Below are 20,860 nucleotides of genomic sequence, written 5' to 3'. Positions count from 1 at the left end.
GCCTCCCCCCAGGACCTGGAAAGGCTGCAGGCAGCTGTTAGGGAACTCATTGGCAGGGGCAGCTCTCAGACAGCAGGGATCTGCAGCCTCCAAGCCTCAGAGGGAAGTGGAAGGAGGAGGGGGTGGTCAGGGGTGGGGGATGGAAGGTGATTGGCTGGCTCCTGGACAGACAGGCAAGCCAGTTGGACCAGGAAGCCCTCAGGGGTGGGAAAGCTGCCCTGAGTGGGCGTTAAGCTCTGAGTGGCACTTAAGCCATGAGATATACTCCTCCTCCAAGGCCTTGCCAGAAATACATTATGTGGAACAGATTACAGTAACACAGGACCCCAGGGGCTGCGTGGAGAGCTGAACCCGGGTCTCCTTGCCTTTAAGCAATGCCCTTCTTAACAAATGCAACAATAACAGGAACCTATCCTGATTGTCTTTTACTTATCTCCAAATGGCAGCACCGTGACTTCTTTTAATAAAAATCTAATTGCCTTTGTTTCTTTCTTTATCGGTTAACCACCTTCAGCCATCTATTAAATAAACAGTTGCAAGAAAAGAATAAATAAAACCAGGTCACTGGGGTGCAGTTGAAAAGCCAGCCATGTCCATATCAGCAGTCAAGAAGGATGACTGATGCGGAGGCTACTCTTGGGCAGTCCAGTGTTCACACAGTAGCTGTCCTATCACAGCTGCGGTGGACTTAATAGAAAGTAAAGAAATTCCACTTGCCCCCCAACTTCCAGTATTCCAAGCACTAAGGGATTTGGGAATGTCCAGCCTGGAGAAGAGGAGGTTGAGGGAACATGATGGTTCTCTTGAAGTATTTGAAAGGTTGTCACTTGGAGGGGAATAGGGAGCAGTTCCAGTTGGCAGCAGAGGTAGGACCCACAGTAATGGGTTTAACATGTAGAACAATACCAGCTAGATATTTTGGGAGGGGGGGGGGAGTTCACAGTCAGAGTATTTCAGTAGCAGAATCAACTGCCTAAGGCAGTCTTCAAGCAGTGGCTGGACAGATCCTTATCCTGGATGCTTTCGGCTGATCTTGCCCTGAGCAGGGGGTTAGACTAGATGGCCTCCATGGCCCCTATGATTCTACTAACATAACTGATCTAACATCAGTGTGTATTTTAAAAGAAACCACAAAAAACAAAGTATCAAGAATAACAGCAAAAGAAAAAGAAAACACCAGAAACATCAACAATATATATATATACATACATAATGAAATAATCCCCAAACTATTTTTCATCTATTCTTTATAACATTATCACCAGTATTCTAAAATAGAATTTTATTTGGAAATGTATGCCCTGCACCTTTATCCAAAGGTCCCAGGGTGAGTTACAACACAGAAGGGGGAAAAATCTAAAATACATTCAAAACATTTAAAACATAACCCTCACCCTGCCTCCCATCCGGACAGGACAGCAACCAGAAGAAACTCGATAAGAGTCCTGGCTACCACCATCATATGAATCTCAAATAACAATGTTGAATCCAGGAGAACACCCAGATCCCACACCAATTCTTTTTGTGGCATAATCACCCCATCCAGAACCGGGTGCCCTTAACTCCCTGGGCTTGGGAAGCCTTGACGCACAGTATCTCCATGTTGTCTGGATTCAGCTTCAATTTATTGATCCTCATCCAGCCCATTACTACCTCCAAGCATATTGGCTGCTTGCCTGACTTGGAAGGAATGGAAAGATAGACTTGGGCGTGGCACCTCAACTCCAGAGAATCTGTTTTTCTCCTCATCATAGGAAATAATGGATATTGGATTAGACCCCCTGATTGAATCTTTTTGCAATGTGGGGTTTCTTTTGAGCTGAGATTCCCAAAACTACGCTGCAAATTTGGTGTCTCTACTGCAACCCTCTTCCTAAAGCCTGGGAAACACTGAAAGGGGGAAATCCCCATAGACTCGGATGGTGCCTTTGGTTTCCAAAACTAGGTGATTTGATGGATCAGTTCAGTCTGGAATCTATTCAAACTGAATCGAAAATGTTCTGAATCTTCTTGTACATCCCAGGGGGAGGAGAATGACAGCTTCTGAAGGACTGGGGTATGGAAAGTATGAGAAAACCAGACATATGGATACTCTGTCCCATGGGCATCCACAGCATCAACAGGGAAACTATACACCCCTGTCCCCTGGAAAATACCAAAGTAGGCTCAAGTATATGAATGTCTATGCCATAATAAAAGAAATGTGGGTTACTAATCATAGACAATGAGACATCACCCCATGAGTAGAATGGGACTGTCCTCTAGGTATACCTAGGTGATAACTTACAGTAGGCTGTCTCAACCAGGGTTTTGTGAAATTCCGGGGTTTCTCAATGGCCCTGGCAGGATTTCCCAAGTGGATGGGAATGAATTATGAATTGTTAAACATTTATCGGTTGATATGATCATATATGATCAATGTCGACTGGCTCCTCTCCCAAAATGGCCAATGATGGGCCTGTAGGGGGTGGGAAGGGGAGGGGCCCCAGGTGACTGTGTCCACAGCTATACTTACCACTATATTCTGCATGATGGCATCACTTCTGGAGTTTCTCAAAACCTGAACCATGTTTCAGGTGGTTCTCCATGGTTAATACGTTGAGGAAAAGTTGACAGGGGTACCAACCAGTCTTGTCACAATATTACTTGCCTGCACCATCAAAGTCTGCTGTGGCACGTGGCCGTCATGAGGACGTACCCCAGCAGGCCCATTTCCTCCTCCCCAGTGTGAGGTTAGGGGGTAGATAGCATCATTCTACTTTCCTGCAGCACACCCTGAGGGGCGGAGATCGGGACATCTTCCAGTATTCTGAGAGCCAGTTTGGTGTAGTGGTTAGGAGTGCGGACTTCTAATCTGGCATGCCGGGTTCGATTCTGCGCTCCCCCACATGCAGCCAGCTGGGTGACCTTGGGCTCGCCACGGCACTGATAAAACTGTTCTGACCGGGCAGTGAAATCAGGGCTCTCTCAGCCTCACCCACCCTCAGGGAGTCTGTTGCAGGGAGAGGAAAGGAAAGGCGATTGTAAACCACTTTGAGCCTCCTTCGGGTAGAGAAAAGCCGCATATAAGAACCAGCTCTTCTTCTTCTTCTTCAGTAATATTAGAGCTCTCTAAGCCTCACCCACCTCACAGGGTGTCTGTTGTGGGGAGAGGAAAGGGAAGGCAACTGTAAGCTACTTTGCACCTCCTTTGGTTAGAGAAAAGCGGCATATAAGAACCAACTCTTCTTGTTCTTGTTCTTGTTCTTGTTCTTGTTCTTGTTCTTGTTCTTGTTCTTGTTCTTGTTCTTGTTCTTGTTCTTGTTCTTGTTCTTGTTCTTCTTCTTCTTCTTCTTCTTCTTCTTCTTCTTCTTCTTCTTCTTCTTCTTCTTCTTCTTCTTCTTCTTCTTCTTCTTCCATTACTGTAGTGCAGCAAGGATGGGCGTGGTGGCTTCCCACTTCCCCACAGGCTGCACGTGGCTTCCCCACCCTCACCTAAGGACGCCAGCCCTTGAGCCAGCCCTGTCCACCAGTGCTATAGCCATTCCTCTCCTACATGTCGCTCGTTCCCGGGCTGAAGAGTCAATTAGGCAGGATCCTTATACCCAACGGAGGCTTCAAATGCTGGCAAAATACAGGCCATGGGCTCTTTCATATATCTGCCCAGCTGCTCCGAACAGCTGTTGGGGCCACAGCTCCACTATAATGAATATACATCATTACCATTTAAACTGTCACAGCTTGTCCCCTAAAGCATCCTGGGAATTGTAGTTCAGTGAGGGGCGAAGAGATTTCTGTCAGAGCTGGTAACTTCCCTTCACAGAACCGGAGTTCCCAAGGTGCTTTGGGAAGACAGAATGACTGATGTCGACGTCCCCTTGAGTCATTTCAAACGCAACATCTTTTATGCCTCCTGATCATCGGGAGGGAGTATGGAAGAGGAGCGTTTTTCGCCGTGTATTGAGGCCAAACCAGGAGAGAAAAGAATATTTAAAGTCTCGGTGGATCTGAATAGGCAAACACAGTCGAAGAGAAGTATCGAATATTGAAATGAGCTCCTTCAGCTGCTAATGAGCACGGCCTCAATAAGTTTATCGGTACAAACGCCTATACAAGGGAGAACTACTCCGAGCGATGAAAAGAAAGGGGCCATAAAGACTTCTTCTGCCATAAAGACACTTGTGACAGTTTATCAGCCAGATGGGTCAAGGTGCTGGGGGTCAAACCTGCTTCCCATATTCAGCTTGCTCGAAACACGGCTTTAAAGAGAAGAGAAAGGCTACGGCAGCGGTACTTCAATGCATGCCGAAAATGGAGTTCAGCCTGAGCCATAATCCTAGGGAAGAATTAATTTGGGCCCTCAGGAAATCAATCCAGAATAAAGCCAAGTATTCAGAAATGGAGACATATATTATTCAAAAATCCAGCCTTTTAGCTTCTTGTAATGAAAATGCATTCTTTCCGCGATTCCTTTGGATATTGGACTGTGTCACCCAGCGCCGGGGCCTGAATTTATAAGCCTGGAGAACCGATGGAAAAGGAAACGGGGTCCAACCCAAACTCAAAACATATTTGGAGAGTTTAGGCCTGGGTGAAGGTCCTAAAGAGTATGGATCTTGCTGAGTCAAATTCAGGCGGGATGGGTTGAAATGTCAATAGTTTTGAATTTATAAGCCTGGAGAACTGATGGAAAAGGAAACGGGGTCCAACCCAAACTCAAAACATATTTGGAGAGTTTAGGCCTGGGTGAAGGTCCTAAAGAGTATGGATCTTGCTGAGTCAAATTCAGGCGGGATGGGTTGAAATGTCAATAGTTTTGCCTAAATTCCTTTTCATTCATTTACAAACACAAGACTACATGAAGGTTCCTTCTACTGAATCGGACCCTTGGTCCATCAAAGTCAGTGCTGTCTACACAGACTGGCCACGGCATTCCAGAATTTCAGGCAGAGGTCTTATGCATGACCTACTGCTAGTTCTTTTCAACTGGAGAAGCTGGGGATTGAACCTTGAACCTGCATGCCAAGTAGAGGTTCTACCACTGAACCGTGGTTGCTCCCTATATATGTGAGAAGCACAAATCTCCACCATTCCATCAAGGGCAGGCTCTCTCAACCAGGGGTTCATGAAACCCTGGGATTTCTTGATGGCCCTGGAAAGGTTTCCTGAATAGGTGGGAGTTAAATAATGTTTTATATAATTTTTTTCAATGTGTTAAACATTTATCATGACATGACCATATGGTCCTATTGACTCCGCCCCCCCTTCCAAAATGGCCAGTGATGGGCCTGGAGGGGGTGGGAAGGGGAGGGGCCCCAGGTGGGCATGTACACAACTATGCTTCCCAACTGTATTCTGCATGAATGTACCACTTCTGGGATTTCTCAAAGCCTGAAGAATGTTTCCATGGGGTCTCTCAATGGTAAAAAAGTTGAGAAAGATTGATCTAGGCCAACTGGTTGGCCACTGTGTGAAAGAATATGCTAGATAAGACAGACCATTGATTTCCTAAAGTAAGGCCCATATTATGTTCTTTGTTCTGAAAACAGACCCCTTAGGTGTGCCCCCACACTTCATATAGTATTCCTCATCATTTCTTTCTCACGAGGGTCACACACATACACAGAAATACTAGAAGCAAGGTAATACAGTTGCAGAAAAAAAAGGCTTTCTTCCACTTTTCAAAAAGTGGCCCCCTACCTTAATATGGATGATTTGACTATTGCCATGGAGACATTCAGTCTAGACTACTATGCTACACTACACGTTGGTCTCCCCTCAAAGTAAACTCGGAAATGCTCATTGGTGCAGAATGCCATGATATGGATATTATCAGGAGCTAGATGGAGCATGCATATTACTCCTATTCTTCAGTTATGGCTGCACACCAGTTATCAGGCTCAGTTTAAACTATTGGCTATCACATATAGAGTCCTTTATAACTGTGGAGCTTCATATCTGTGAGACTGTCTATCTTTCTGCGCTCCGCCAGAATAGCTTCACCCATTAAAGTCTTCTGTGGGTGCCAGGCAGCAACTGGGCAAAATCAGCAACTACTCAAACTACTTCAGCATTGTGGGCCCTGCCTCGTGGAATGCCCCCCCTCAAGAGGAGGTCAGGAAGCCACCCGTTTCCTTGTTTCCCCCAAACTATGAAAAACCGAACTTTTCAAGAGGGCTTTTCTATGTAGATGATAGAGTTTACAAAATGATGCACAATGGAGACGGAGAAATTATTAGGGACTGTGGTCTGTCTTGTAGTTTATAGTTTGTAGTAAGTTGGTTCCTACTATGCAGTCCGGCGTCATTTAATGGGTCATGTTCACATTTATGCTTTGCTTCCATTCTTTTTTTCTTTTTCTTTTTAAGATTGCTGGTTGGTTCTAAAAACACAGATCCTATTGTATAGTTCAATAAATGTTCCATCCTCTCAATTATATCAACTTACTTTATGTAATCTGTCTTGACTCAGTGAGGAAGATGAACTATTAATGAATTAACAAAATTCTAGTAAAAATGATCTGAAGGCCAGCTTGATGTAGGCATGTAGTCTGCTGGCAACACAGCCATAAAGGCTTTCAATACGCTGCTTTTGTAACTACTCTAAGCTTTTGTACTCCATTTCAGTAAGGAGACTGAAGCAGATCAATATGATATATGTTTGTGAATAATCTTTCATAGTAAAGATTACTCTGTTTTAAACCTCAAAGCACTGTGAGTCTGGATTTGTGCCTCATCTACTAAGTTAGGTAATAACTGCATACTGTAAAATGCTCTGCTACTCTGTGGCTCTATAAAAGTCCCAACTCATTTCCTCCCTTAAGGCTGGGGGGGGGGGGGGTGACGCTTTTAAAAGTCTTTTAGTTTGTGTTTTCTTCAGCTGTGCTAAAAGGGTGGGGTATAGAAATCAAATAAATAAATAAATCTTCTGCTGAGCTGGACAGCTATGCTTTCACATTGTTAATTTTTATGTTAACGGGCTGGAATCCGTTGGCTTTAAATTGTGGTGCTGTGGTGTGAACAAAGACCATATCCCACGATGGAATTTATTCTGCTCACAATTCCTGATTGGTTCTTAAATTAAGCACCCCTTCTGATCACATTTGATAATTTGTTCCTAACTCAAAAGTGCCTGCTTGCTTGATTGATGGCTTTTAAAATATTGATACCCCCCTCTTCACAGTTCAGAGGGCTCCTATCGTATAATTCAGTGCAATAAAAACTATGACAAGATTAACTCCAGTACAGTTAAACCCTTCACAAATTAAAACTTTCTCCTCCTAAATCCCTCAAAAAATATGACTCTATCAAACGAATCCCAGTCTGCCTCTTAAAAATTATGCAAAAGCCAGATTAAAAAGTACAATATTAAGGAGAGTTATACCCACGTCAGTCCATTCAAGAAGATGGACTTAGAAGGCAGTTAAAAGTGCTTTTCTAAGCAGAGTTGCACTGTTCTACGTGCGCAAAAGTCAATGGGTTTAGAAAAGTGTGACCCTATTTAGGATTATATACCAAGCCTCTTGTGGTGCAGAGTGGTAAGGCAGCAGACATGTGGTCTGAAGCTCTGACCATGAGTCTAGGAGTTCAATCCCAGCAGCCGGCTCAAGGTTGACTCAGCCTTCCATCCTTCCGAGGTTGGTAAAATGAGGACCAAGCTTGCTGGGGGGTAAACGGTAATGACTGGGGAAGGGAATAGCAAACCACCCCTTATTGAGTCTGCCTTGAAAACCCAAGGGTCAGACATGAACCGGTGCTTGCCCAGGGGATACCTTTACCTTTACCTTACCAAGCCTTGAAGATTTTTCTAGAAATCAGAAAGCACAGAAGCGTCTGGAAAGCTTGCCCTGGACAATCCATCCCAGGAGGGAAAGCTAGGGAAGTTTTTGCCAGCTGTAACCATTTTGCTGAGTTTCAGATCATCCCTTCCTGATGCAGGTCTCAATACTGGAGACAAAAATCAAGGCCCAGGCTGATGGTGCAAAACCAGATAAAAATATTTCATTACTCAGTTAAATCTCCCAAAACCCAAAAACGTTCCTTGACCTGGCCTCAATCAAATGCCTGGTAGAAGAACTCTGTCATGCAGACTTTATGGAACCGGGACAGTTCCGACAGTGTCCTTAGCTCTCGCTTTGAGCCTCCTTCGGGTAGAGAAAAGCAGCATATAAGAACCAATTCTTCTTCTTCAGTAATATCAGGGCTCTCTCAGCCTCACCCACCTCACAGGGTGTCTGTTGTGGGGAGAGGAAAGGGAAGGCGATTGTAAGCCGCTTTGAGCCTCCTTCGGGTAGAGAAAAGTGGCATATAAGAACCAACTCTTCTTCTTCTTCTTCAGTAATATCAGGGATCTCTCAGCCTTACCTCCCTCACAGGGTGTCTGTTGTGGGGAGAGGAAGGGAAGGCGACTGTAAGCCGCTTTGAGTCTCCTTCGGGAAGAGAAAAGCAGCATATAAGAGACAACTCTTCTACTTCTTCCTTTTCCCAATCATTCGGCCTCAGTGTGTTTATTGGCTCTCTGCAGTCGGTAGGACCCCCCAAGGCTTGAAGGGGACCACCCTAAACCTTCCTTACAACGATTCTATGAAAGGCTTCATTGGAGAGCCCAAACCCAAGATGGGAAGCTTTCCAGAAAAAAGGTGGCCCAGGGCATTGGTATTTCAAAACGGTGACTTGCCAAATCCCATCATTTGGCAGAACCAGAGAGCAATTTTCATTTTCCGTCCTTCTCCGTGCAATGTTATAACTCTGATTGATTGAGATTATGGGTATTTTTTTAAAAAAAAAAACTAAAACAAAATAGGGATCAAATCCAAGCTGACAGCTACATGAATTTTATTAGTGGTGGGGAATACGCGTGTGTGTTTTGGAGAGGGAAAAAAACCCACCCTAATCCATAAACCAATAAAGCTCTTTGCCAAATGTGATGTTATCTGAGTCTTGTCATATTATTAAAAAAAGAGAGAGAGAGAGAGAGAGTGAGAGAGAGGGAGGGAGAAAGAGAAGCTTCTGTTTAATTCCTCACTTTTAAGTGCATCATCAAAACCACTCAACTTAAATGATGTTGCTGTCAGGGTTTTTTCTTAACCTTCATGAAAAATTTACGGTGCCATACTTAGAATTATTTGAATAATACATATCTTGTTTTAAATTCAAGCTACTACATGTAGTTGTAAATGCTATTTGATTTGATTTGCTTCCTCCCACACCTTCAGCAAAGAGATGTCACAATTTTGTCTTCTCTGAGCTCGCTCGGATTCGGGGAAAGACTCTTTCCGTTGGGACTCTTAATCGCCGGCTAACTAGGGAAGGTTGTCTTGTGATGCAGCTCTCTGCAGTTCCTATCTGGCCAATGGCTGTAAGGAGGAGAGTAGTATGGACGCCATGTGGACCGCCAAAAGAAGAAGAAGAGTTGGTTCTTATGCGCTGCTTTTCTCCACCCGAAGGAGTATCAAAGAGTCCTGCAATCCTCTTCTCTTTCCTCTCCCTGCAACAGACACCCTGTGAGGTGGGTGAGGCTGAGAGAGCCCTGATATTACTGCTTGGTCAGAACAGCTTTCTCAGTGCTGTGGTGAGCCCAAGGTCATCCAGCTGGCTGCATGTGGAGGAGGAGCAGGGAATCAGTCAGAAAAGATTGTACTGTCCTTGACTGTTTCCGCAGTAGCAGGATTGTTTGGATTTGCATTTTAAAGGTTTGACTTTTTCATCCGTTTCTGCACTACAATTTGCTTCTTCAATCACAGTCCTGAATTGCTCCCCCACTTGACCCACAGCAAAAGAATCCCCAGAAACCCAGATTTCATATTTTCAACAAGATCTAATTCAGGCTGCCCAATGAGGAAATGCATGCAATTGGGTTTCCCCCTGCGGCCACCATTTTCAGTCACTTGGGAATGCCCATTTCTTTGTCACTGTCCTCCTTGCCCCCTCCCTTCCTCCCCTACTTTCCCTAATTCTGAAAAAAATCTGCTTTAAAAAGAAGGGGAGGTGATTGCATTACAACACAATTTCTAAGTTTTTAAAAAAGCAGTCTTGCAATTTTACACAGCAGCAGTATATTTTTTTAACATTATAATATTATAACTAATTAAAAAAAATAAATTCAGGACACTTGGGGGGGAGGAGGTGATGGTGCAGAATGGTGGGATAAAGGGGCACAATGAAAACACAGGTGCAAGCAGGCACTGTTTTGCAAAAAATACAATTTTGAGACAGGAAAGGGAGCAAAGCATGATGTGTGACTGCCTTCATGGGATTCCGTGCACAGAGCATGTTGTGCCTGGGAAATAAAGGGAGTAAAGCCCAAATGCAAAAAAGCTAGAATCAACTCACGGACTGTTTCTGCATGATGAATCTGTCCCTGGCCAGCCTCTGGTTGCTGTCGGGTTTTAGAACCCTCTCCACATGACATTGCCTGCATCCCAAGGCTGTCCAGGGGCTGACTTATATTTTGACAAGATTTGCCTTGGATTTTCCAATTTTTATCTCACATCCAATCAATGAGCAGCCAGAGGCAAGCCCGTTTGGAGGGGGAAAGCTGCAATAGTCTCTGCAGCATTGTCCTGCCCTTGCACCCTTCCTCTCCATTTCCTGCTCTGAGTATTTTTTTTTAATTGCACAGTCCATGTTGCAGCACAATTGCAAAGATACATTGTCGAAGGTAAAATAAAATCTTCTGCAAAGTGTCCATGGTCTCTTTGGGATCAGGCACGCAAAACACAGCCCTCTTTGTGTTTTTTGGAGGTTGGGAATGATCTGGAAAATGGGGGGGGGGGTGATTGAGCAGCCTTCTCCTGTTCATACAAGAGTCTGAGTGCTTTGTTTATAAGCCAACCGTTTACCAAAAATGAAATTTTGGGCTCCAGGTACCATGTTCAGCTTCTCAGAAATCCACCCAGACATAAATAAAGTGTAAAAGAACACGAATCCCCCAAAAGGGGGGAGGGAATGCTGTATAGTTCTGCCGTTTCTCCCTAGCAAAGCAGCAGTGCAGATTTTTAAATTAAAAATGTATTTGTGTTGTGTTAGAGACAGGGGCGCATGGCGAAGACTTTCCTATAGAATCGCTGACGGTTGGACACAACTGAACGGACGACATCATCATCATCATCATCATCATCATAATCATCATTGCTGTATAGCAATGCAGAAGTGCCTTAAAAAAACTAATTTTGGGGCTCGGAGATGAAGAAAGCTTCAGTCCATAAGAGAACTGCCATGCTGTGATTGGTGGCTTGCTGTGATTGACAAGCCAAGGAATGGGAGGAGACATTCAGCTTGTTTTCCCTTGCAGCCTCATGGGAGGTAAAAAGCTATGACTGGGCAGAGGGAAAATGCTGGAGGGGTCACCAGCGAGGAGGGGTGAAAACGCAAGATTTACCATCCCACGTTTGTAAGCAGGAGGCCATGCGCGTTTTACCCCTCCGTGCGGAAATGGACACAGCATCCAAAGGAAAGCTGAAGTGAGGCTAAAACTGGATATGTCTCCTGATGTGGAAATGGTCCTTGATAGATCATAGAGGTGATTTGCTATAAGGCAGCTTTGTGTGTCATCATGAGAGACATGTTTTTGTGCATGTGATGGAAAGACGTGTGTTTTTTTCTACTCATTCTTATACCCTGCAAAGAATATCAACAACCCGGATATGTGATGAACTGACCCCTGATCTGTTTGGAAAAAAATCAATTATCTTCACCCAGCATGTTTGCCATGATGTAAAGATTAAATGAAAACTGCTGTACAAATCATTATTAATAGTGATTAATGTAACTCCTGGGCCTCCCAAGAGCTTTAGACTTGCCCACGTTATTCTTGAACTTAATGATTAGGAGAAGTTTGGAAAGAGATACTGTGCTGGCTACACCATCTAATGAACTTCTATCATCCAGCGAAATTGCGCACCCCTCCACAATCACAGCAAACTTTCCTTCAACATCAGAAATGGGCCCGAATGCTGTTTTCGTCGTTTTCTTTTACAACTAGATCAAGTCGCCTACCAAGGAATCAAAGTTTTCAACTTAGCGATTCTGAACCAAGCAAACAAAAAACCCCAGAGCACACCGAACGACAAGAAGGAAAGAAAAAAAAGCTTTCATCTCGAATGCAGAAGTAAGGTCTACTGGCAAACCAAACGAGAACAAGTTTCTTACCGACAAATTCAAGTGTTCAACTTCAAAATTCTGAACCAAAGGAAGAAAAAAAAAAAAACCCAGGGCGTGCTGAACAACAAGCACAAAAGAAATAAGCTTTCATCTGGAATGGAGAAGTAAGGTCTACTGGTAACCCTAAGGATGGTCCATCACCTTCTAAAGTTAAGTATGGCCATATGCACCCCTACAGCCCACCCTCCCAAGATCAGAGTTCACTCCCACGTTGAAAGCAAATTTGTTTCTGTGTCACTCTCCATTTGAAATGCTTCTGTGAAAGTTAGGTAACTCGTAATTAGCTCCATAGGAAAACACAAGTACACAAATATGTTCTGACTGAATAGAGCACAGATGTCTCGGGAGCTGCTAATTTAATATTAGATCAAATGAGCGCGCGTTGAAATTACCATGTTTTTGTTGACTATTTTAACATATTTAGAGAAGGCTGTGGGACCCTTCCATATTTCTGGGCTGCTTTGTAGCATCACTCTTCATATCTTATGCTAGTCGACATGGGAGACATGGATTTGAAGGGCTGAGGTGCAGGGGAGGGGGGGAGGAAGAATCCTTGGCATGCATTACAGATGTGCCCTGGAGAAGATTATTAAAATGATAAAGAAAAAAAAGATCCCTCAATCATTATTCCGCTTCTGTTCAATCTCCTCAAGATTTCCTCAAGAAGGCATGAAATCCCTTCAGAAAAAGGCTAGCTGGAGGACTTGTTGCTTTTAATGAACTGGCTGCCACGTCTTGGCTTGGCATGCTATCAACTCTTCCATGGTCCCTAAAGAGCTAAATTCCCCTTCATATCGAATAAAGCCAACAAACTCGTTCACATTTCTCCACTAGGGGAGTCAATTTTTGCGAACAAACCATGAGAGAAAACCTGAAATGCAGGGTGATTTAGCAGACCCCAGCAGGTCTTGCCAGCTAGCCAACTCCCATTTTAAAGAAGAAGAAGAAGAAGAAGAAGAAGAAGAAGAAGAAGAAGAAGAAGAAGAAGAAGAAGAAGAAGAAGAAGAAGAAGAGTTGGTTCTTATATGCTGCTTTTCCCTACCCGAAGGAGGCTCAAAGTGGCTTACAGTCGCCTTCCCATTCCTCTCCTAAAGGCCAGTGGAGTCTGGAAGCACTGCTGTGATCATAGAATCATACAATCATAGAAGTGGAAGGGATCTCTAGGATCATCTAGTCCAACCTCCTGCAGAAGGTGGGAAATTCACAACTACCTGCCCACCCACAAGGACCCCAATTCCATGCCTAGATGATGCCCCCTTCCCAACCAGAATCCCTAGGCAGTCTGGCCTGGAAGAAATGTGCCTTCTGATCCCAAAGTGGTAATTGGTATTTCCTTGGGCATGCAAGGAAGGGCCACAAGAACCAAGCACTGACACAACTCATCCTGCCCACCCACAATCTGCCTAAATTCTCAGAATCAGCATTTCTGTAAGGTGGATATATAGCCTTTGCATAAAAATATTCAAAGAAGGAGAACCCACCACCTCCCAAGGAAGCATGTTCCACTGAGGAACCACTCTAAATGTCAGGAACTTCTTCCGGAGGTTTAGACAGAATTACTTTTGCATTAATTTCATCCCATTGGTTCTGGTCTAACCCTCTGGGGCAAACATCTCTGCTCCATCCCGTGTGACAGCCCTTCAAATACTTGAAGATGGCTATCGTATAACTTCTTAGTTGTCTTCTCTCCAGGCTAAACAGACCAACCTCCCTCAACCTTTCCTCGTATGTCTTGGTCTCCAAGGCCCTCCCCATTTGGAAGCACTCCAATTTGTTTACAGCTGTCAGAGGCAACACTTTAGGATTTCCCAAATGGTTATGACCATAGAGTTTTGCTTTGAATCCTTCAGCAATGTCCTTTTCCAGTTTTTTCCTATGCTGATGCAGCTGTTCTTGTCCGTCAGCAGCTAGAAATCAGCAGGAGGATGGAGGAGAGCGGGGAGGCCATGGGCGTGGGGCTGGGTCACAGTCAATGAAGCTTTACCATAGAGTTTCTGGCAGTTCCTAGAGAGGCAAGGCATCGCTTCCAGGTTTTCCCTGGAAGTTCTATAACACCAGCACACCAATGGTAATTGGTGGGCAGCAGCAGAAGAGTTGCCAGGGGGAGGTCTCCCATCCTGCAACTCTGCAACACCCTAGCAACTCTTTACAGTAAAATCACAGGGGAATGTGAGAACATTACATCAACACATGATGTCACATCTTGATTACATGATCAGAAATGATATTATGTTATTACTCAGCTTTGTGTGTCACTGAGTTGAGCAGGGGGTTGGACTAGATGGCCTGTATGGCCCCTTCCAAATCTATGATTCTGTGATTCTGAGTGCTTCTCCTAACAGCCCCCCTGACTTGTCAGTCCTTGGCTGGCAACCTTAACCTATCCTGATATTTCAGCAAAGAAGCTGCAATGTAAGAGGCTGAACATGTGAACTAGGACATGTTTCCAGATAGATAGATACATTTATTTGTATATAGCCATAGGCCTTTTCAAAATATAAGATACAAGTTTATAAACAATAACACAGAATAAAAGGAACTGTATAAAAATATAGAATTTAAGACCAAAAAACTATGACACAGTTTGTAGCGAGATTCAGGTGGCTAGATGTGTTGTTCTAAAGCAGGGGTAGTCAAACTGCGGCCCTCCAGATGTCCAGCGAATGCTGGCAGGGGCTTCTGGGAACTGTAGTCCATGGACATCTGGAGGGCCGCAGTTTGACTACCCCTGTTCTAAAAGAACAGAATGAAGTTTGAATCCAGTGGCGCCTTTAAGACCAACAACATTTTATTAAAGGTGTGAGATATGTGATGAAGGGTTTCCTTCCCTTTCTCCCTTCAAACCAGGATTCATCCTAGCAAACCACATTGCGATGGCGCCAGTTAGATTTGTAACGAGATGACATCAGTGAAGAAGACGATGAAGTTGATAATAGCATTTACTTCCTAACCTGCCCTTCCCAAAATGCTCAGGGTGGATAACATCACTTTATAAATATATTAAGATTTTAAAACAAAAATGGATATTAAAAACAGTTGAAACTAACAGTTGGAAGCCGCTTTGAGACTCCTTCGGGTAGAGAAAAGCGGCAAAGAAGAACCAACTCTTCTTCTTCAGTAATATCAGGGCTCTCTCAGCCTCACCTCCCTCACAGGGGGGAGAGAAAAAGGAAGACCTTGAGACTCCTGTGGGTAGAAAAAAGTGGCATATAAGAACCAACTCTTCTTCTTCAGCAATATCAGGGCTCTCTCAGCCTCACCTCCCTCACAGGGTGTCTGTTGTGGGGAGAGGAAAGGGAAGGTGACTGTAAGCCACTTTGAGACTCCTTCGGGGAGAGAAAAGCGGCATATTCTTATTCTTATTCTTATTCTTATTCTTATTCTTATTCTTATTCTTATTCTTATTCTTATTCTTATTCTTATTCTTATTCTTATTCTTATTCTTATTCTTATTCTTATTCTTATTCTTATTCTTATTCTTATTCTTATTCTTATTCTTATTCTTAGGGCCATTTCGCACGGCTTCAAAGTAGCACAATGGTTGCTATTTGGAAACGCTACTAATTTGCCATAACCCACGACGTCGTAGACAATCTGCAACAATCCTGAAACCAATCAGCAAAAAGCGCTTCGTTGTGGCGCTTTCAGGGGAATCCAGAAAAGTGGATTCACCCTCCGGATAGCGATACACTCCTGCAACCAATCTGCAACAGTAGCGCTAAAGACCTGTGCGTTACCATTGTTGCTGGTTCTTCAAAGTCCCTCCCCCTGGCTCTCTCCTCCAAACTTCCGGCGAAGCGATCGCCATTTTTTTTTCTCCGAGCGAGCGGGGATAAACGCACCAGCGAGCCTCTTTCTGTTTAGAGGCTTCCCTGGCTTCAGTCCTTCACCTTTAGTCACTAAGCACAAACCACTTAAAAGCCCGTTTGCTGAAATAAAGTCCCTTTATTTTTTACAAATAAATTCAGCCGAAAATCGGGACCGTGAGGGGGGGGGGGTATTTTTTTTTTATCACTCGAGGCAGCGTGCAAACGATCATACAATCAAACGACAGCTCACATTAGGCAGCTGGATGGCTCTCTCCGTAGCAACGAATCTACCTAGATTCGTTGCTATGGGTCGTTTTTTTTTTTTTTAAACCTTTCTTAAAGGGAAAGGGGCTGTTTGGGAGCATGCTAACGGCTGCCCATTGGCTGCTTGACGGCCAGGGGCGGGACGAGCTTGGCAATAGCGCTTCCTTTCTAGCGATTTCTGCCAAGACCGGAAGCCTGTGGGAAACGCTAAAAAACGCAACTGATTCCACTACAAAGGCAGGTATGCATAACGACGAATTCCACTATTTTAAATGGCGATTTTTCATTCCGCAAACAATTTGCAACAAAGATCCCTGTGCGAAAAGGCCCTTATTCTTATTCTTATTCTTATTCTTATTCTTATTCTTATTCTTATTCTTATTCTTATTCTTATTCTTATTATTATTATTATTATTATTATTATTATTATTATTATTATTATTATTATATTTATATCCCGCCTCCCCCCGAAGGCTCGAGGCGATGGAAGCCACTTTGAGACTCTTTCGGGTAGAGAAAAGCGGCATATAAGAACCAACTTTTCTTTCTTTCTTTCTTTCTTTCTTTCTTTCTTTCTTTCTTTCTTTCTTTCTTTCTTTCTTTCTTTCTTTCTTTCTTTCTTTCTTTCTTTCTTTCTTTCTTTCTTTCTTTCTTTCTTTCTTCCTTCCTTCCTTCCTTCCTTCCTTCCTTCCTTCCTTCCTTCCTTCCTTCCTTCCTTCCTTCCTTCCTTCCTTCCTTCTTCTTCTTCATTATGGACAACTGAAAAGTGAAAGCAAAGATAAATGAATATGTTAATATATTTTTGTCAAGGAGTGCTGGGGAAAAATGGTATTTCTCAACACAGCACAAAATTTGTACTCCTCAGCTTTGCTGTTTTTTTAATCCCAATATCATATTCATTTCAAACCGTCCTCTTTTCGGGGGAACAGTCTTTGGACTAAAACTTCCCCAAACCTGTGAGTCAAAGGCCAACATATATATTGTTTAAATTCTGTGAAGAAGAATAGATCCTAGTGAAGGACTTCACCAGGAAATACTAAGTAGGATAAAAAAACCACTGATAACAACCACTGATGAAAATACCGTTGAAAACGGTTTAAATCTGGAGGCCATTTTGGTTGTTCTATTACAATTAAAAGAAGAGATAAGACATTTCTATTTATATTAATTGTTAAATTGTTTAAATGTTTATTACAGCCCAAGGTAGGTTCTTTCTTCTTTTATCATATTCATTTCGAACCGTCCTTTCTTTGTGGTGTTTTTTTTTTTTAATCCCATTCAGGTGAAGAACATGTATGACCTACCCAGGGTTTATCCCTTTGTAATTAGAGAAGCCATAGAAGAACGACATAATTAGTGGTAAGGAGCCATAGAGGGGATCGTTTTCCACCGTTGTTTCCCGTGAAAGGAAAGACAGAGACAGAGCGCGAGAGAAAGATGGAACAAAGTCTCCAGAGATTGGAAATATAGTTCAGCGCAGAGCATCTGAGGTACCTTTGAATGGCACAAGAGCTAAGCAGACCTCGTGAGACAAGGCACCAATCTGATTTACAACTTAATAACTTCCTATTTCCCAGAAATAAAGCAAAGTTGTTATTTAATGGCTGAAATACTAGCATTTTCTCCAAATGCCAGTAATAATTTAAATTCATGACTTCTGTATTATTCATGGGGTCCAATTTAATATGAACAGTATTTCTGGAGTTCCGTGTTTATGAAGAGCGTGTCTTGAGGGGATGCCCCATTTTATGGCAAACAGATGCTTGACATAACTAGCTGATATTCCGCCGCTGTGAGATGGGAATGAAAAAGAAGCCGTATCATTTCCTCACCTTGGCAGAAGTGCGGATGGGTCTGTTTTCTTCGTAAGTTTCTAGGGCAAGCTAGCGGAGGCGGTGCTACCGTAGGGGAGCCTACCGGCCCGCACAGACTCGATAAGATGGCGGGCTGTGAAAAGTTGGGAATCTCCTTGTTATATTTTGTCACAAGGCCATTTGTGGTTTTGAGACTCCTCTTCCACTAAAAAGAGAAGGCTTCCATGCATCTTGGGAAACAGGTTGAGGAGTGGAAGTTCAAAGATTCTTTAGGACTGAAGCTACTTCCCCACTGTGTAGGAATTGTAATGGCCACTAGCTATAAACAATGGTTGGGTAGGTAGTTTTGAATTTCCTGCGTTCTACAGGGGGTTGGACTAGATGGCCTCAGAGGTTCTTTCCAACTCTGTGATTCTCTTCATTCACAACTTCCCCACTTGACATTCTATCCAATGGCACATTTTGTGACACCTTCTCATACCCCTCAGTAATGCAGTTGCCAGGGCAGGGGGCATCTTCAGCAGTGGCATGAGGTCACAACAAAAAATGTCTATAAGAGATGTCAGTCTTCTAGAGGATTATTGGAAACCTCTATAATGGTTCCACAGAATTTCTGGTAATTCCTAGAAAGGCATGACACCACTTCTGTTTTTTCCTAGAAGTGACATCATACCATTGGCCTGCTGGCCACTTTTGAACTTGGAGCAGCAGTGGGAAAAAGAAGCAGGGTATGGGATAGAAAACTGTGGTCTTAAATTTGGGTAACTTGACACAGAATTGGACTACAACTTTCACTGGACTGGAGACCTGACTTTCTCCTTCCACGCCCTCTCCGGTTTATTTTCCTTGACCAAGTAGGCTTGTGAGTTGCCTATTTTACAACTGAGCTGGTATTAGTTGCATGGGCTAGGTCACACAAGATCTTGTGCTGGCAGTGCTGTGTTTAATTGGTTGATATTGCCTCTTGAGGATCACTGTATCAAAGCCATTGCGTAGACATTTTCTCCATGTATTTTTCTCCAGAGAGTAGCTACACTGCAGCAGAACAGTTAGATTTGAGCCCAGTAGCATCTTCGAGATGAACAAGATTTTCAGGGTAGGAAATTTCAAAAGTCAACGCTCCCTTGGAATGGAACTGTGACTCTTGGATGCTCCAAAAAGTCCTATTTGTCTGTAAGGTGCTCCTGGATTATAATCTAGCTGTTACAAAATGCAAATGGTTCCTCGAATACATTTGAATGTTGAAAGTTCCATGAATTATTCTAGCCACTATATTTCTATTTGGAGGTGCTAGTTTCTTCACTATACCGTTAAATATGGGTTGTCACGGACCTTAAAATTCCAGTTTGATTCAGAGTTTGGGATTGGAAGTGGCCCCAAAACAAACTAAGCAAAAATATCACAGACTGGCTACAGTTTGTTGTGGGCAGGAGAAAGGGGGATCACTCACAAAGGGTTAAATGACTAGCAGCCATTTAATCCATCTGATTCATTTCCTTCACTTTGATGCGGAATGTGTGTATGAAACCAGGCAGGTTTAAATGGCTTGCCATTGGGTGGGTGCATCCATCAGCTGTGAGCCATTTCAGTCTAACAGGTCAGCCTAACATTTACTGGACAAAAGTTCTGAGGTGCATCAGTTGAGGGGCTCCAATCTAAACAAAGCTACTTTCATGCTGAATTTTGGCTCAGGAACCTGTTTGTGCCTATCCCTTCTGTTAGAAAGGCAAATGAATTCTTCCTCCCTCCCTCCCTCCCTCCCTCCCTCCCTCCCTCCCTCCCTCTCTCTCTCTCTCTCTCTCTCTCTCTCTCTCTCTCTCTCTCTCTCACACACACACACACACACACATTCTCTCTCTCTTACCCACAAAGCTTTTTATGCTTCTAACAGACTTGATAAGTGGCAATTCAACGATCTGCCATTCAGGAAGCAAGGATTAAAGTATTGTCTGTAAATTGTGATGCTACAAATTAGCTAAATGACAAAATTAACATAAAAGGTTTCGCCAGCCGCATTTACAAATGCAAAACCATTGATACGCCTGCCACTTTCATGGAGAGGCAGACAAAGGTTTCAGAATAATTAGAAAGTTTCAAGGAAGATTGGAATATGTTTGATCTCTTCCTATCAAAAGGTCCAGCTGGAACAGCGTGGCCTCTGTTACTTTAAACACACACACACACACACACACACACAATTCTAATGGTGAACTTGCAAAATGAGGGATGTGGTGTTTTATATCTGTTCTACCCACGAAAGACATGGAAATTAAAGGGAAGTCCAATACAATTCTCGTCTGCTTCACTATTTAGCTGTTCTAATTTTTCACTTTTGAATTTACCATGTTGGTAAGTCCTAGATATAGGCCCTATATAGCTTCACCAATATGGTGGCCAGCACTGGGCTGGGAAATACCTGGAGATTTTGTGGGTGGAGCCTAAGGAGAGCAGGGTTTGGGGAGGGGAGATACTTCAGTGGGATATGATGTCATAAGGTCCATCTTCCAAAGTAGCCATTTTTCTCCAGGGAAACTGATCTCTGTCACCAAGAGATCTGTTGTAACATTTGGGAATCTCTAGCTACCCACTGGGACCTGGCCCCCTATTTGTTAATGTTTCTGAAAAGAATGCTGTTATCTACAGGGAAAGGTGAGATAACGTTAACGCTTGTGAGAAATGAACCACAAGAGTGAAAAGAGAACGCCGCCCATAAACTTAAGTCCTAATGACAGATAACTTGTAAAAATAAAAAACCCACTTTATCTGGAAGGTCTCTCTTCTGACTAAAGTAGGGGGCTCATGTGAAAGATTGCAGATTATCTCCATGTAGTGA

The sequence above is a fragment of the Paroedura picta genome, chromosome 5 (genome assembly GCF_049243985.1).
Source record: "Paroedura picta isolate Pp20150507F chromosome 5, Ppicta_v3.0, whole genome shotgun sequence".
Taxonomy (NCBI): Eukaryota; Metazoa; Chordata; class Lepidosauria; order Squamata; family Gekkonidae; genus Paroedura; species Paroedura picta.
This window is presented reverse-complemented; position numbering follows the sequence as displayed.